Source organism: Cupressus sempervirens, chromosome 11, assembly GCF_028749045.1.
Source record: "Cupressus sempervirens isolate cs-2001-9-10 chromosome 11, ASM2874904v1, whole genome shotgun sequence".
NCBI lineage: Eukaryota > Viridiplantae > Streptophyta > Pinopsida > Cupressales > Cupressaceae > Cupressus > Cupressus sempervirens.
In genome coordinates this window covers 238,821,399-238,839,562 of record NC_143128.1, presented here as the reverse complement: position 1 = coordinate 238,839,562, position 18,164 = coordinate 238,821,399, and positions in this window count along the sequence as shown.

Genomic DNA, 18,164 nt, shown 5'->3' with positions numbered 1-18,164 from the left:
CACATTCTAATGACTTGAAACAAATTTACAATGCTTAGAACTTCCATTTGTTTAAAGTAGAGCACAATCATATAGAACTGGATTCCAATCAATTCCTATAGATGTCATTCAAATCAGGATAGTCACCTCATAGTCATCTATCTTTTAAGAAAATCATCACTACTTACATGTGATGCTCTATATGGCCTATTGTGTGGTGACCATTCCAAATATAAATTGTTCACCATTTCATATGAAACTAAACTATCATTGGAACCTAGATGAATTCTTGTCATTCACAACTTATCTTGACTCTTATATTGTGCTCTAAAAATTAATAGCTTTGGTTTTACTTTTTTTTGTTTTCCCCTTATAAAAATCAACATTTATCCTTTAGTCTCTAAAATTATTTAAACATAAGGATCTGAACCGAGCTATGTGCTCTAACTTCTTGACCCTCTTTTTAATCTTCCTTTCACCTTGATCATTCAATTGACACTTAATTGATGTGTTCCCTACCCTTCCCATAAACATCCATATTCCTCTACCTAAACAAAATCTTCCTCCAACTCTATAGCCTCCTCTTTGATAAGAAAAAAAGGTTCATTACCCTTGTCATTTCTTCCTTGTCCTATTCCTATATTATTGGTTTTTCTTCCCCTTCCTTTTTTTGCATTTCCTCTACCATATTCTTGTCTCTCTTTCTTCCTATTGACCATATCTTATGCACTTATAGCCAATTGGAAACTATCTCTAAGAATCTTAGGAAAAATCAAGGTAATCCCATTTTGCAAGTTTTATATGAGCCCATTAATCTATACCTTGCAACATTTTCATCTTTATGCTCTAATCCACCTCTTATGCTCAACTTGTGAAATTCCTCTATGTAGGTCATCAAATCCATCTCCTTTTCTTTCAAGTTATTCCTTATCCTCTATTTTTGGATTGTATTATTTGATGGAAGAGGCACATCCTTCACCATTTGGTCATGTTTGTTCCACCATTACAAAACCTCTTTTCCATTACACTACTCCACCATGTCAATTTTGTCCCTCTTAGCTATGTTTTGTATAGCTTTACCTTATTTTACTTCACTTATATCTCCATAATTATAATAGTTCTCTTGGGAATCTATCAACCCCAAAACTTCTTCACTATCTTATTGTCTTTCCTCTACCACATTGAAATATCTTCAACAACCTTATCATCCATCTTTATTCAAGATCTAAGTCCCCTCCATCCTCTCCATGAGGATTCTCAAGTGCTTAAGCATCACTTTCTTGTTCTTCATGCACATCCCTCGTAGTAATCCTTTCCAAAGCTTCCAAGATTTCCAAGATGGTTGTATTTTACTTGCTTACTTGTCTCAATTCTCTTTACCTTATTTCATCTTAGTCTCTTTGTTTCCTCAACTCTCTATCCATTATTTTAGTAGCTTATATCAGCTCTTGTATTTCCTTCTATATTTTTTTTTTGGAGGCATCTTCTCAATATAACAATCTACAACACAAGTAACTAATTTTGCACCCCTTAATAGATCTACTAGATTTGATACCAATGATTTGAGGAGTCAAGCTAGATCCCTAAGAAGTAATAAACATTCAAAAAATGACTTGTTTCAAGAATAGATTCAAACCATTAAATTAAATACCTACCCTTCTCCACAAGGGTCCCTCCAAATGTTCAAATTGGGTTACCAAATTTATTGGCTTGTCCCAAGTCTTTCTAAGGTCTTCAAATATCTCAATTAGGTTGTTCCAATAGTCTAAATGCATATCATTAATAAGTTTATTCAAAACCCCTTACTTGGACATTATCTAGGCACTAGTAAATTTAGGCTTGAATTTTGACGCAAAAAGGTCAAAATTTCGACAAGAGTAGGTCGATAAGGTGACCAAGCTTGCTGTCATTCTTTTTTGGTCAATTTTTCACCACATACATTCCACATCAAAATTTTGATTATATAAAGGTCGACTTACTGACACAAATTTTGTCGCTTTCCCTGGAGCTAAAGTGATATTACCTCATTTGCCAATAGTGCTCATCGAAATTTTGACGTAAACCTTCATAATGGTGCGTCAAAATTGCAATGAATCCAATTCACATTTCTCCTCTGGTGGCATACATGCGATGCCAAAGTGGACCAGTTTTGCGTTGAAATTGTGACAAAAGCGCTTTACATTTTTTCGTCGGTGCCATACTCGCGATGCCAAAGCGAACCAGTTTTGCTTCAAAATTTTGACCAAAATATTGCATTTGTGTCGAAATTGAGATGAAGATATGTAGAAATTTCGACGAGCTATCCCATTTATTGTAAAAGCTTTGCTCTCATAGGAGCCTTATAAACTGCACAAAACTTGATTCTAAAGCAAATTGCTCAGTGCATGAGAGTCAGGGTATCGTGCACATTTCTACCTCCACACCATTGTTTCATTTGTCACATGATTTATTTCATACAAAACAATGGGAAGGAGGAAGAAATGTGCACAATATCTTGAGTCTCCACCGAGCAATTATACTTTACAACTCAAATTTTGTGCAGTTTAAAAGGCTCCTATAAGAGCAAAGCCTTTACAATAGTTGGCACAACACCTCTAAATTTTGGTTCCTGCAAGGAAGAATAAAATTAGGAAAGAATTATTTATCAGGAATGAAAGCCAATAATTTCATCTATTTTTCAAACAGATAAACATGACAAAAAAAACTTACAGTCCTAATCACATCATCATAAGAGCGCATGTATAACTGTAACTATGTCTAAAACCAACATAATTTACAAATATCCACAATTCAAATATTATCCTTTGATGTTTTCTTTAATGCAAAGTTTTAAGTCAACTATGTTATCGCCTTGGATGTAATACCAAACTGTCATTAGGCTAAAGACTGCAACAAGATTTATGATTTACAAATGCAAGGAGAACTACCCAACCAAAGTAGAAAATGACATGAAAAGTTAACAATCTATCAACTAACAATCTAAATGAAATATTTCTAGCAATTGAACTGTATATTATAGAAACAAAAAATTGACTTAAAATTGATACCTCACCAGTTGTTCATTTGCATCCGTAATGGCTTCACAAAAGTTGAAAGCTTACAATTTGTCAACAACACAAAAGGCACTCGTAGTTTAGCTGAATCAATAAAACTAAAGTAATTCAATTGCACGGTGAGGGCAAGAGACTGTCAATATCGATTGTGGAGTTGCAGATAGGTAAGTGATAAACATAAAAAGGTAGTACAAGATTTTAATAGCAATTGTGTTTATTTTATTGTTTTACTGGATGAAAAATTTAGTGCTAATGTGTGTCATTTGTCTTGTTAGGTGTGTTTATATTTGATTTAGTTTAGTTTGGATCACTTTTCAGTTCATTATTCTTGCATATAGTTATTGCATTTTTTTGCAACTAGAAAGAAAGATTTAGTAAACTAACTGAACCTTTCATAAAATGATGAATTACATGGATCCTTTAGAAACTCAATAATTGCAATTAAATAGCTGAAACTTGGACATCATGTATCATTCAGGGATTGCAAATGGATTTAGAAATTATTCTAAAATATTGTGTAGTCAATAACTTAATAAAACTGATTTAAGTGCAAGTACTATGCAACCATTGAGAAATCCAAGTATGCTTAAGGGTTGAGGGTAGTAGGGAGGAATTATGTAGTGCAACATAGACTGGTTATGAGGGGCACTATGTTATACACAATTCTACGTTACGGGCACTTTGTGGAATAAGCAATGACAAAGAATTAGGGCATCATTTAAGTATTCTAGGTGGTACTGCAAAATTCCTAAAATTGTTGCCACATGGTCTGGAGAGAGAAAGAAATTACACATCCTTGAATCTAACCTTAGTTCTCTTTTGAAAGTCTGAGTGGATTTGTGTGTTAAAGCTTTGCTAGCATTGATTGTAATAGCAAGAATGGATATTCAAAGACTATTGCAATGAAGGAAGTATGCTAGTAGAGATACAAATGGTTTTGGGGAATATCAATGAAGATGGAATACAAGCCTTATGATCCTCTCATGGTGATGGGATTGGGCCTTAAAATCATCCTATACAATGCTTGAGCATATCCCAATATAGCTCCAATAGACCAACCAATTGATCCATACTGCATCTGAAACTCATACCTACAAAATCAACATTAGAATGAATCATTCAACATTGACACAAGCCTTAAGAAAAATAATGTCACAAATTACTGATTCTTCAAACTAAACATGATAACCAATTCCAAATAGGGGCATAAATAATTGCAATAAATTGTAGGAACTATTTCAGTGCAAATTTGTTCAATAGTTTCTTGGTTAGATCAACATTTTAAATCATACACTATGATCCATCATTAAAATAAATGAGTCAAAAATTTAATTATATAAACTTTTACAAGAGATTTTGCATTACCTGCATTTCTTTGGGAGTTTAAGCTTCTGGAAGTTGAACCAAGAGTCACCAATTTTTGCAATGACAACTGTCTCATTTGATAGCATGGCCTACGAATAAGAAGTGTTTACTCATTAATCTATAGGAACAACAACAAAACCAAGGATTGAAGTACCGACTGAACCATAAGTCATTTTATGATATGTAGTGATTCTCAATAATTTTACCTTGATGTGTTTGAATAAAAATTTGACTCTAAGAGCCTCATTTGGAGCACCTTTCAAGGGAACACCGTGAGGCACAAATATATGCTAATAATTATAGAAGGCCATTTTATTGTGCTTCAACTTCTTTGCGATGGCTTCTAAGAAGTCTTTCATTAATATACACCCAAAAGTAGGTCCATTTGTGATAGTTACCAGATTAGGCTACACAATTATAGCTTTCTCCTTCTTCAAGAGTAATGAATATCCCATTGAGCTATATTCATTAAAAATGGGCCTTGTAAATAAGTAAGCATCTACAGACTCAACTATTTCAGCATAGAATGCAGTATCGACTACACCCCAGTAAGTTCTTATGAAATGTGGAAGAGTCTCTGAAACTTTACCCTTAGTCGCATTGCGGCCACAACATAACCTGAAGCATTTTTCAATTCCGTAAATGCATCTTTTGCCTTAACAACCCTCAGCTTTGGACCTCTAACCAACACTTTCTTAACTGTTACATTTAGGAACTCTATAGTTGTTTCCACAGCTACTTCCAAACTTCTTGGATTGGTTAGCCTATAGTTCATGCTAGCCAAAAAAACTATTAAAAAAACAAGTTACAAGTGGCTTCAAATGCAATGAGCAATGCAAGAGTTTCATGACATACAAACCTTGCTTTTAATTTAATTAATGGATTTTGTGACCCACCAAGACCTTTCAAACATTGGAAAACTATAAGAACATGCCATGGTGAAACAAAACAAAAGGCACAATTCTAAATTCATTTTGCAAAGGGTACACACACATTAAGAAACAATGAGAAGGGAATAAAGTTTACACATCAACCCAATGTCTTCAATGATAATTTAAACCTTACTACTGTCAAGCAAAGTATTGGAAATAGTGTGTGTGTGAACCTTGCATGCTAAAAGATATACACTAGATCAACTAAGGAAGAGTTGAATGTAGTATAATGAGAAAACTAATCTAACAACATTTAAAACAATATGAATGAAAAAACCCTCAAATGTGTTTCATTGATTCTACAAATGAAAATGCTGATCAACCAAACCAAAGTAAACCTACAGACATTAAGATCTTGAAAATACAAAAAAGACAGGAGGCCAAAGACTAAAAAATCTTGATCACCCCTCAAAAGAAAATTTTCAGTCGGAAACAAGAGGTTGAGATCCACAACATGAACAACTCACACATTTAATACTTAGACATGTAGGACATTGTACAAGTACAAAAATTAAAACTAATTCCAAACTAATCAAATTTCCATAGTCTATTTGAATATTATGTATGGCTTTTCGATTTTGATTGTGTATGTATTTTGTATTTTTTAATATCAATGGTTTAGATCATACTATGATCCATTGTCTGAGCATACGAAATATGTAATATGAGAAAAAACTTGCAATCTGCAACTACAAAAATACATTTTACATATTTTTATGTTCTTACATTCTGATGATGGATCAAAGAGTGAGATTCTAAATAATGATGCTAAAAAAAGTAGAATCAAAACAAAAAGTTCATGTAGAAGAAACTAGTTTACCTAAAAGGAAGAAAAAAGCCCACTTGGGAGTGAGCCATAATGGAATAGGCTCATCACAGAACATATGGTGTGGAATGCTAAGGAGATTATAGCTAATGCTGATATAAACCGGCTTACTCTCAATAAGCACTACATAAATGGCATGATCAGTGTATATGAGCAATGTTAGTATGCTAATAGAAACCAAATTTAAATAAAGCTTCTACAAACTAAACAAAATTCATAAACTTCAAGATAAACTAAGATGAGCTCTCAATTGAGAATATGAGCCATTAATGGAATTTCTAAATAAGAAGCTCTCTTGTTGAGTGGCCTTTTCTAAATAGATAAGATGTATGCTCAAGCTTATGCTTCAAAAAGGGCTTCAAATGGAGTTGGAATTTGGGTGTGAGTGTATGGTTTTGATGTAAAATGGCTTCTTAAAATGGCATTATGACTTTACTTCATGGATTGTGTTATTTTGCAAAGGGGAAGGATCCAATTTATAGACAAGAGGCTTGAGGGATTGAGGGCTAAGATGCAAGGATGGGAAAAAGGTCATGGAGGGCTCAGATTGCATGAGAGGAGAGCACATGGATTGTGCTTCCTTACAGCCAATCAAGGAGTGACACATGTCACAGGGTGAGAGGATGGAGGAAAGGGGAAGGATGAGTCAACAAAGGAGGCTCAAGGGATAAAATCTTCATAAAGACCCTCACAATGGCTTGTAAGAGCAATAAAAGGGCTTGGAAGAGTCATTTATGGCCTAGTGGGCTTCATAAAGTTTTATGGTTGATATATTTTGAGGGAGATGAGAGAAATTTCGACTTGGGTTTGATTAGGAGGGTTTTAAGCTTGCTTAGGATTCTGCAAATGATTAGAGAATGGATTAGGAGGGTTTAGGATTAGCTTAGGGATAGGCAAGTGGATGGCATTTAATGAGGGTGGGTGAAGGAGGAGATATTTGTTAACTTTGGCTTGGGTTAGTAAGTTTTAACCCATGTTTAGAGAATGTGACAAGGTTAGGAGGGGATTAGGATTAGGTTTAAAGACATCTTCTAGAAGAGTCTAGACTTTGGATGAGGATAAAGACTTTCTAGAATAGTCTAGAACTTCCTAGGATGAGGATGAAGACTTTCTAGAAGAGTCTAGAACTTCTTAGGATGAGGATAAATTAGATTTTTAGGAAATAAATAAAGTTTTATTTATTTCAAGGGTTTGGGTTGAGGAGATATTTATTAAAACTTTTTTAATAAACATGAGGATTAATATTTAATCTTAATTAAAAATTTTGAGTTGGGATTAGGGGTAGGAAATGATGGGATTAGCCTTTAATCAAAATTAAAGAAGGATTAGAAGATTCTGGAAGAGGTTAGTGGTCTTAAGGAAATTGGCCAAGTTTTGGGCAAAAAATAAATTTTTTATTTATTTTGAATTTTTTGGTCAATTTATTAATTAAATAATTAATAAATAAGGAAATAATGTTTAAATAAGATTTAAACATTTTTGGGAGGGATTCCTTAATTAAATATTTTTAATTAAGATAAAGGGGTTTAATGGCATAAAAATAAATAAATTAATTAAATAATTAATTAATTAATAAATGATGATGTCATCAAGAATTTTTCAGAAAATAAAAATACTTTATTTTCTAAAGGTTTTTAGGTGTCTACATTTTGCCCCTCTTTGATGTGATGCCGCAAGTGGCATGACATCAAAGATAAGAAAATAAGATGCCAAAGGCTAGAGTAGAAGAGGAGAGAATGGACTGCAAGATGCCCCCTCAAGAAGGTGGCGGGGAGAGAAAGCGAGGCTCAACGATTTCTTGAAAAGTACAAGAATTCGAGATGAGCAAGAAGACTTAGATTGGCTTAAGAGAAGAGATTTAATTAGCTCAAACTCTCACTACGGGAGAATGATAAAGGGAGAATCAGAGGCACAAGAGGAAGCAAGCTTAAAATCTTAGGGATTGCAGAGGATGAAGGAGCAGAGTGCTATAAAAGGAATCCAGGATGGGGGGATGGATGAGGGGATTAAAAAGCTAATGCAGTAGGATTTCAAAGAGTCAAATTGGCAAATGATGGGTTTCGAAGATCCCTAGGACTAGGATTGTGGATCTCGAAAGATGAGGCTTGGTGGATTGATTTGGATTGGTGGATCCCTAAGACTAGTATTATGGATCCCTAAAGCTAAAGGTGAGGAGTGATTCAAAGAGATACTGATGCATAAGCTAGGGTAGGAGAGACAGATGCTGGATATGGATGGGGGATAATGGAGATGAAGGAAAACCATTGAAGCTTTTTGAGCGGGGGGATACTTCAAAGAGAAGTACCACCATGTAGTTGAGCACTAGATTTGCTATAGGACTGTTGGTTAATTGCCAAGGTTACCAAGAACATCAAGGCCTTTTCACCAACTGTCCAGAGGACTGACGAACTGACTCAAAACAAACATGCAAGGATTGCCCCAGTATCACACATGAATCTCAGAGGAAGCAGTGTGGAAATGACACTGGGTAACCCACAAGCAAAAAAGAAAACAAGCAAAAGACATGATTAAGACCTTACGCTCTAATTACCCCATTCACAGTATACCATGATATGGAAGATTGTGGAAACTTTGAGGAGGGAACAAAAAGATTGTTTGGAAAAGATACTTCAAGACCCAAAAGGGAAGATTCCAAATCAAAAGAAAGTGAAAATCCAAAAGAGAAACATTTGCCAATGAGATGGGTAGGACGAGGTACTAACGGACCAAGATCAGACATGAGGAAAGCTATATCCTACAAGGATCTATCAGAGAGCACCTAAGCTGGTGGATCTAGATGAGTGATGCATTTAGGAAGCTGAACTAAGAAGGATAACACTTTGGTGACAGGAGATCTAGCTAAAGGATGCATTGGGATAGCTAACCAAGGGTTGTGCAATGTGTGCAAGATGCTGATCAAGGAGGAATTGACATGAGAGATGGATAGATACAATGGTACTAAGCTAAAGATGATGTACAAGATGATAGACCAAGATATTTACAAGCTGAAGCTGACCAAGATAGTTACAAGTAGGCAAAAGCTCAGGATGATAGGATAGCGGGATGGTTCAATGTTGTGCAAGATACAAAAGCTAAGGGTGGGGTGATAGTGAAAGATATGGATTTGGTAGGATGCATCCAATGATGATGAGAGATTTTGTGACCAAGGATAGCTAGAGGAGCAGGATGAGATGGCTAGATAGGATGGTAGATAGCTAGGATTATGATGGATATAAAGAGATGACATTGGGTTTGCATGAGGATAGCCTAGAGCTAGATACCAATGACAATGGAGGATGGACAAGACAAGATCTCCAAGGAATATAGTGCCCCCAATTAGAAGATAACATGCAGAAGGAGGTCTTATGATGGATGTGATAGGATTGAAGCTAGGATGGAAAAGTTGAAGGCGCTAGGGAGATGGATGATAGCTAAGATGATTGGCTGAAGCTGCAGAAGATCCGTGGATGGTGTGAGATAGACGAGGATAGGTGTATAGATTGGAAGATGGAGTTAGATGTCAAGAGATGTGACCAAAAGCATGAAGATGATAGGCTAAGCTGGGGATGGCTAGATTATGCATGACGCTTGTTTGCCAAGTTTTCATCATGGTACTTGTCCAAGGCACTTGAATTTCCAAGTTTTCACTAGTGGATGCTTTATTTTTCTTTACTTTTTTTTGACTTTTTGACTTTGGACTTAGCTAGAATGATTTTGGCTTTCTTCAGCTATTTTTGGCTCATAGATGTTGGTAGGATGGATGAAAAAGGATTGGATTGAACAAGTGGAATGGTGGGTGGGAGTTTGACAAATAATGAATGCGAAGACATAAGGCTTGTGGGTAAATGGATGAGGAAAATGGAAAGATCATCATTGGCACACACCTTGAGAGGTGATAAAGTAGTGGGAAAGATGGTTTTGAGTGAGGTTGAGGAGAAAATGGAGGAAGAGAAAGATAAGGACTAAAAGTAGAGTTGGAAGATGGAGGATGGGAAATTTAGGATAAGAAGAATATGGACTAAAAGTGGATTGGGGGGATGAAGGATGCTTATATGGGGATTTGGATGAAGGATGGATGGATGAGGCTTTTTGAGTAGCATGAAAGGATGCCAATTGAGATTTTTCTTTGAGATGCATTTCTTTTATGAGCATCTTGGGTATCCACATGATTTTTGACTTTTTTAGCTTGGGCTTTTGTGGCCTCTTGACTTTTTCTTTGATTGGGATTAAATGTTTCTTGTTTTGAACATGTATTTTAGAAGGGACATGTTGAGACTTGGATTTTTGTGGATTTTTGGATTTATGCTTTTTTATTTTGGCATCCAATATGCTTCTATTAGCCATGGTATGGGAACAAGAGCATGGAGGAGATGGAGGGATAATTGATGGAGTGATAGGGTTTAAAGGTTGGAAGGGATTCAAGGGTGAGTGCCTTTGATGATCTAGCTAGTGGATTTGAGGAGATGGAAGGATAGATTGGAACATAGGATATGGATGGATATAATTGCCCAAAATGGATGGAAACAGGGAAGGTGTAGGTCCCAAAATAGATGGAGGGGATAAAGGATTCATGTTAGGTATGTAAGGACCCAAAATGGATGGAAAGGGTGTGGGATTTAGATAAGGGATATATGGACCCAAAATGGAGGGTTGGAGATAAGGAGTAGGATGAGGGCCCAAAATAGATGCGGAATAAGATGGATGGGAACTTTGGGGTGGAGATGGAAGGACTTGGGACCATGCAAGAATAGCGGGGATACCAACATCTAGAAATACATTTTCATTTCTTTTTTCAATATGATGTTCATTATTTGGAACATAAGATGTGAGTCCATTACTAGCTGAAGGAGTTGGAGCTTCAGATATGATAATTAGTTCTTTTTTGATGGATCTATCATCGTGGATTATGGGAGAGGATGATCATGAAGTAGAGGAGATGGGAGGATAGGAGCTTGAGTTGGGTGGGTTGAGGGAAAGGGATCTTGAGATGGAGTAAGTAAGATGGTAGGATTTAGATATGGAGGGGATGGTAAAAGTGGATCATGTAGGGGAATAAGTGGGATGGCAGGATCTTCTGTTCTGTCGGAGGGTATTTCAAAATGCTTTTGGACAAGATCTTGACAGGAATGGATGGGAGTGGATGCATGAGGTTCATTATATGGGATTTGGATAATGCTTGGAGGAGGAGATGTGGATGGGATTTGGAGTGATTCGATGGGTGGTGGGAATTTGATGCTTGTGAGAAGTGGAAGGATTTTAAGCAACTTGATGGATGGTATGGGGATGATAGTTATGTGAGATGGGGGTGATATTATAGATGGGGAAGCTTCATCACTAACTACTTCACATGGTTGGATTAGATGACATGGCTTATCAACTGTTGGAGGTGGCTTTTCTTGTATTTCCACTAGGAGATTCCTTGGAGACTCGTGTGTTGGAGGTGGAGGTGGTGGATTGATAGGAATAGCTGGTGTGATGAGGGTGGAAGATTGGAAGCTTGGTTGATTGGGTGATGGAGGAGAAGCTAGGATATCAGATGGCATGACTAGATAGTTTGGAATAATGCATGGATTTTGTGGGATGCTTGGGGGAATGTTTCTAAGGCTTTCAATATACCCATCATAGTCAACAAGATTTTCATCATCATTGGAATAGGAGGTGGCGGGAGCAAGGACAATACGACCGAACACATCATGATAGGTTTGGGATTTCATGTTTTGATGATGAGTCAGATGGGGATGGGGTCTTGCATATGGATGAACACGGAAGCTCATGGTTGGATTTGGATTAAGCACAAATTTTGGATTGGTTGATGAGGGATTTGCTAGGGAGAGTCAAAGTCGTATGACAGACCTAAGGAGGATTGGCTGGAGATTTTTGGCTTTCTTGTGGATGGAAGACTTCAAGGGCATGTTTTCAAAAAGTGAGAGTTTTTCTTTCCTATGCGTTGGATTGGTGGAGATTGTGTCAACTTAAGGATAGACTAATGATCCTATGGGCATGACACGAGATTGACCACTTGTGGATCCCAACCTTTAGCTCAAGGTGATGAGGGATAACAAGTGACAAAGCTAGATTACCCTAGACAAAGCTTTGTCAAAGGGATAACCTTCGTGAGGCTGGTGGATTGGTCGGATTGATTGGATAGCAAATTCTAGTAGAATGACAACAACTCTCTAAAGGCTTGGGTGTGATTTTGGATTGAGTTTCTAGCTAGATGGGGGGGGATGATTTGGAGAGACTTTGGATTTGGGATTGTTCTAAAGCAAGGAACTAGATAGATTTGGTTGCAACGGGGGAGCTTGGATGATTTTCTGATGAGGTAGTGACTATGCTAAGTATGCCTTGAGCTGGGAGATTTCTATTTTTTTTTGGTATTTTGACCAAAGTTAGCAAACATTCATTCAAAAGCTATGGACAAACAAGCAGACAAAATTTTGGAGCAAGCACATCAAACACACCAACATCCTAGGAAGCTTTCTACAAGGATGAAATTTGTTATAGCTAGGGAGTCCTCAATATATGCAAGGTACATGAGGCCCAAATTCGTAGATGAAACCAAAAAGATGTCACATAGCTGAGAGGAGCGGTAACCCACTTCTCCTCTTTCACTTCTCAAGGGTATAAAGTTCCTTGAGGCTTAGCCCGAGTGACAAAATCTTGATTCCAAGAGAGGTGTCTTTGGATTAACCTCTCGATTTTTATACTCTGCCAGAACACTGGAGTTGAGGTTGTCCCAAGGGGTGATGAAATCCCCAAGCAGGCCTCCTAAAAAGAAACAAGGTTTTGGATCCTAATCTTATGCACCCAAGATGGCCTGGAAAGATGACAAGGGGAGAGAAGACTTGGATGACCTCGGGCTAAAAAAAATGCTTGTTCTTTTACCGACTGACTCTTATGTGTGCTGATCTAGACTTTGCAAGCACTCATGTTTAAGAGACAATGTTCAATTCCAACTTTGAAATGTGCCAACAAAGAAAAATCGAGTGAAGAATGAATACAAGAAGAAGAGTTAGGGTCAACAAAAAAGTAAACCCGCACGCTCGGAGGCCCTCCACGTCAAGTATCAATTAATTTTCTTTAATGCATTCAAGAGTTGGTGTGATTTTGTTTTAAGCCCAAAATAAAGATATGTGAAACTCGATTTGTCAAGCGCGTGCCTAGAGGCCCTCCACGTCAAGAGTTGTTCAATTTTTATGCCCAAATGAAGTGTTAGCGAGACTAATGCACATTCAAGGAATTTTCTAACTTAGAAAAACCACCAAAAACCCAAGTGAGTGGAGTTTTATTTGTGTGGAGCACTTAACACCCTCTTAGGTAGACCCATCCCCATAGATGGCGCTGAGATTGCAACCAATGGTTAAATTGATGGGTGATTAAAGAGGGTGAGTCCAACTACAAATGTACTCAAAGTGTCTTTATTAGTTTTTATAACTTAGAAGATTTCAAAAATGTGGATTCTTTTTATGCCCCAAAAGATGATTATTTGATCTATGGCATTCAAGATTGGATTTGTTGTTTTAATCATGCATTCATAAAAAAAAAAAACTTGATTTTAATCCATGGCACTCAAGAGTGATTTTAGCAACATGCATTCAAAGACAAGTGATTAAACATTCAAGTTTTTTCCTTTGAGCATTCAAGATTGAGATTATGTGTGTTGTTTTAAGAACTTTGAAGTGCTTTGTTTTAACCTTAGATCATTCAAGATTGTTTTGGACTCAAAAGTGAAAATGACTCTTTGGACTTTGGTTTTCATTCAAGATTTTGTGTTCTAGTTTGCATGTTTTAAGCCCAAAAATGATATTCCTAGATTGTTTTGATGCATGAAAAACCTAAGAAACATTCAAGATTTTGCAACAAGACATTTGTTTGGAACAAATAACAAAGCTTTTAAGACAATTTTGGCAACCATTTAGGACTCTTAGTTTTCATGAAATTTTTAAAAGAACTTTAAAATATTTGCAAATGAGGTTCATTTTATCCTTGATTGATTCTTTGAGTTTGATTTAGATTTTAGTGTGCACTTAGTGTTGATTTTGAACCTTTTGAAATGGAAACTTGAAGTTCTTTTTAAATTTCCAAAAATGAAGTGTTCCTAACTTTGCATGAATGCATCTAAAACCTTGATGTTGCAAGGATGCAAATGATTAGATTGGTTTAGTTTCACTTGTTAAAAGATTTTTTCTTTTTTGCAATTTTTTTATTTTTTAATGGATTTAAGTATGATTTGGGGGTTCATTTTAAGCACTTAAAAAAAAAAAGTGTGTATGATTTTGCTTCCTTCAAAAAAAATGGCCAAGATCTCCCACAAGAAGAAGAAGAAGAAGTAGATGGAATAAGAAGAATATAGACAAGAAGAGGAAGAAGAATTCCAAGTGCTTTGTCCACCTATAAGCTTGAAAAATCTGCAAACACTATGAGATAGATTATGAGTTCCTTTGTCTTCTTTATGCTCATGTGGACCTACAAAAACCAATTTATACAATCTTACCAATCACAAAAACAAACAAAATTAGCCAAAATTAGCAAATGACATACAAAACTTGACTAAAAAAGCTAATGAAGATGACCCATGCGGGGTCCCACTAGGCATGCCAAAATGTATATGAGCAATGTTAGTATGCCAATAGAAACCAAATTTAAATAAAGCTTCTACAAACTAAACAAAATTCATAAACTTCAAGATAGACTAAGATGAGCTCTCAATTGAGAATATGAGCCATTAATGGACTCTCTCAATAAGAAGCTCTCTTGTTGAGTGGCTTTGTCTAAATAGATAAGATGTATGCTCAAGCTTATGCTTCAAAAAGGGCTTCAAATGGAGTTAGAATTTGGGTGTGAGTGTATGGTTTTGATGTAAAATGGCTTCTTAAAATGACATTATCACTTTACTTCATGGATTGTGTTATTTTGCAAAGGGGAAGGATCCAATTTATAGGCAAAAGGCTTGAGGGATTGAGGGCTAAGATGCAAGGATGGAAAAAAGCTCATGGAGGGCTCAGATTGCATGAGAGGAGAGCACATGGATTGTGCTTCCTTACAGCCAATCAGGGAGTGACACATGTCACAGGGTGAGAGGATTGAGGAAAGGAGAAGGATGAGTCAACAAAGGAGGCTCAAGGGATAAAATCTTCATAAAGACCCTCACAATGGCTTGTAAGAGCAATAAAAGGGCTTGGAAGAGTCATTTATGGCCTAGTGGGCTTCATAAAGTTTTATGGTTGATATATTTTGAGGGAGATGAGAGAAATTTCGACTTGGGTTTGATTAGGAGGGTTTTAAGCTTGCTTAGGATTCTGCAAATGATTAGAGAATGGATTAGGAGGGTTTAGGATTAGCTTAGGGATAGGCAAGTGGATGGCATTTAATGAGGGTGGGTGAAGGAGGAGATATTTGTTAACTTTGGCTTGGGTTAGTAAGTTTTAACCCATGTTTAGAGAATGTGACAAGGTTAGGAGGGGATTAGGATTAGGTTTAAAGACATCTTCTAGAAGAGTCTAGACTTTGGATGAGGATAAAGACTTTCTAGAATAGTCTAGAACTTCCTAGGATGAGGATGAAGACTTTCTAGAAGAGTCTAGAACTTCTTAGGATGAGGATAAATTAGATTTTTAGGAAATAAATAAAGTTTTATTTATTTCAAGGGTTTGGGTTGAGGAGATATTTATTAAAACTTTTTTAATAAACATGAGGATTAATATTTAATCTTAATTAAAAATTTTGAGTTGGGATTAGGGGTAGGAAATGATGGGATTAGCCTTTAATCAAAATTAAAGAAGGATTAGAAGATTCTGGAAGAGGTTAGTGGTCTTAAGGAAATTGGCCAAGTTTTGGGCAAAAAATAAATTTTTTATTTATTTTGAATTTTTTGGTCAATTTATTAATTAAATAATTAATAAATAAGGAAATAATGTTTAAATAAGATTTAAACATTTTTGGGAGGGATTCCTTAATTAAATATTTTTAATTAAGATAAAGGGGTTTAATGGCATAAAAATAAATAAATTAATTAAATAATTAATTAATTAATAAATGATGATGTCATCAAGAATTTTTCAGAAAATAAAAATACTTTATTTTCTAAAGGTTTTTAGGTGTCTACATTTTGCCCCTCTTTGATGTGATGCCGCAAGTGGCATGACATCAAAGATAAGAAAATAAGATGCCAAAGGCTAGAGTAGAAGAGGAGAGAATGGACTGCAAGATGCCCCCTCAAGAAGGTGGCGGGGAGAGAAAGCGAGGCTCAACGATTTCTTGAAAAGTACAAGAATTCGAGATGAGCAAGAAGACTTAGATTGGCTTAAGAGAAGAGATTTAATTAGCTCAAACTCTCACTACGGGAGAATGATAAAGGGAGAATCAGAGGCACAAGAGGAAGCAAGCTTAAAATCTTAGGGATTGCAGAGGATGAAGGAGCAGAGTGCTATAAAAGGAATCCAGGATGGGGGGATGGATGAGGGGATTAAAAAGCTAATGCAGTAGGATTTCAAAGAGTCAAATTGGCAAATGATGGGTTTCGAAGATCCCTAGGACTAGGATTGTGGATCTCGAAAGATGAGGCTTGGTGGATTGATTTGGATTGGTGGATCCCTAAGACTAGTATTATGGATCCCTAAAGCTAAAGGTGAGGAGTGATTCAAAGAGATACTGATGCATAAGCTAGGGTAGGAGAGACAGATGCTGGATATGGATGGGGGATAATGGAGATGAAGGAAAACCATTGAAGCTTTTTGAGCGGGGGGATACTTCAAAGAGAAGTACCACCATGTAGTTGAGCACTAGATTTGCTATAGGACTGTTGGTTAATTGCCAAGGTTACCAAGAACATCAAGGCCTTTTCACCAACTGTCCAGAGGACTGACGAACTGACTCAAAACAAACATGCAAGGATTGCCCCAGTATCACACATGAATCTCAGAGGAAGCAGTGTGGAAATGACACTGGGTAACCCACAAGCAAAAAAGAAAACAAGCAAAAGACATGATTAAGACCTTACGCTCTAATTACCCCATTCACAGTATACCATGATATGGAAGATTGTGGAAACTTTGAGGAGGGAACAAAAAGATTGTTTGGAAAAGATACTTCAAGACCCAAAAGGGAAGATTCCAAATCAAAAGAAAGTGAAAATCCAAAAGAGAAACATTTGCCAATGAGATGGGTAGGACGAGGTACTAACGGACCAAGATCAGACATGAGGAAAGCTATATCCTACAAGGATCTATCAGAGAGCACCTAAGCTGGTGGATCTAGATGAGTGATGCATTTAGGAAGCTGAACTAAGAAGGATAACACTTTGGTGACAGGAGATCTAGCTAAAGGATGCATTGGGATAGCTAACCAAGGGTTGTGCAATGTGTGCAAGATGCTGATCAAGGAGGAATTGACATGAGAGATGGATAGATACAATGGTACTAAGCTAAAGATGATGTACAAGATGATAGACCAAGATATTTACAAGCTGAAGCTGACCAAGATAGTTACAAGTAGGCAAAAGCTCAGGATGATAGGATAGCGGGATGGTTCAATGTTGTGCAAGATACAAAAGCTAAGGGTGGGGTGATAGTGAAAGATATGGATTTGGTAGGATGCATCCAATGATGATGAGAGATTTTGTGACCAAGGATAGCTAGAGGAGCAGGATGAGATGGCTAGATAGGATGGTAGATAGCTAGGATTATGATGGATATAAAGAGATGACATTGGGTTTGCATGAGGATAGCCTAGAGCTAGATACCAATGACAATGGAGGATGGACAAGACAAGATCTCCAAGGAATATAGTGCCCCCAATTAGAAGATAACATGCAGAAGGAGGTCTTATGATGGATGTGATAGGATTGAAGCTAGGATGGAAAAGTTGAAGGCGCTAGGGAGATGGATGATAGCTAAGATGATTGGCTGAAGCTGCAGAAGATCCGTGGATGGTGTGAGATAGACGAGGATAGGTGTATAGATTGGAAGATGGAGTTAGATGTCAAGAGATGTGACCAAAAGCATGAAGATG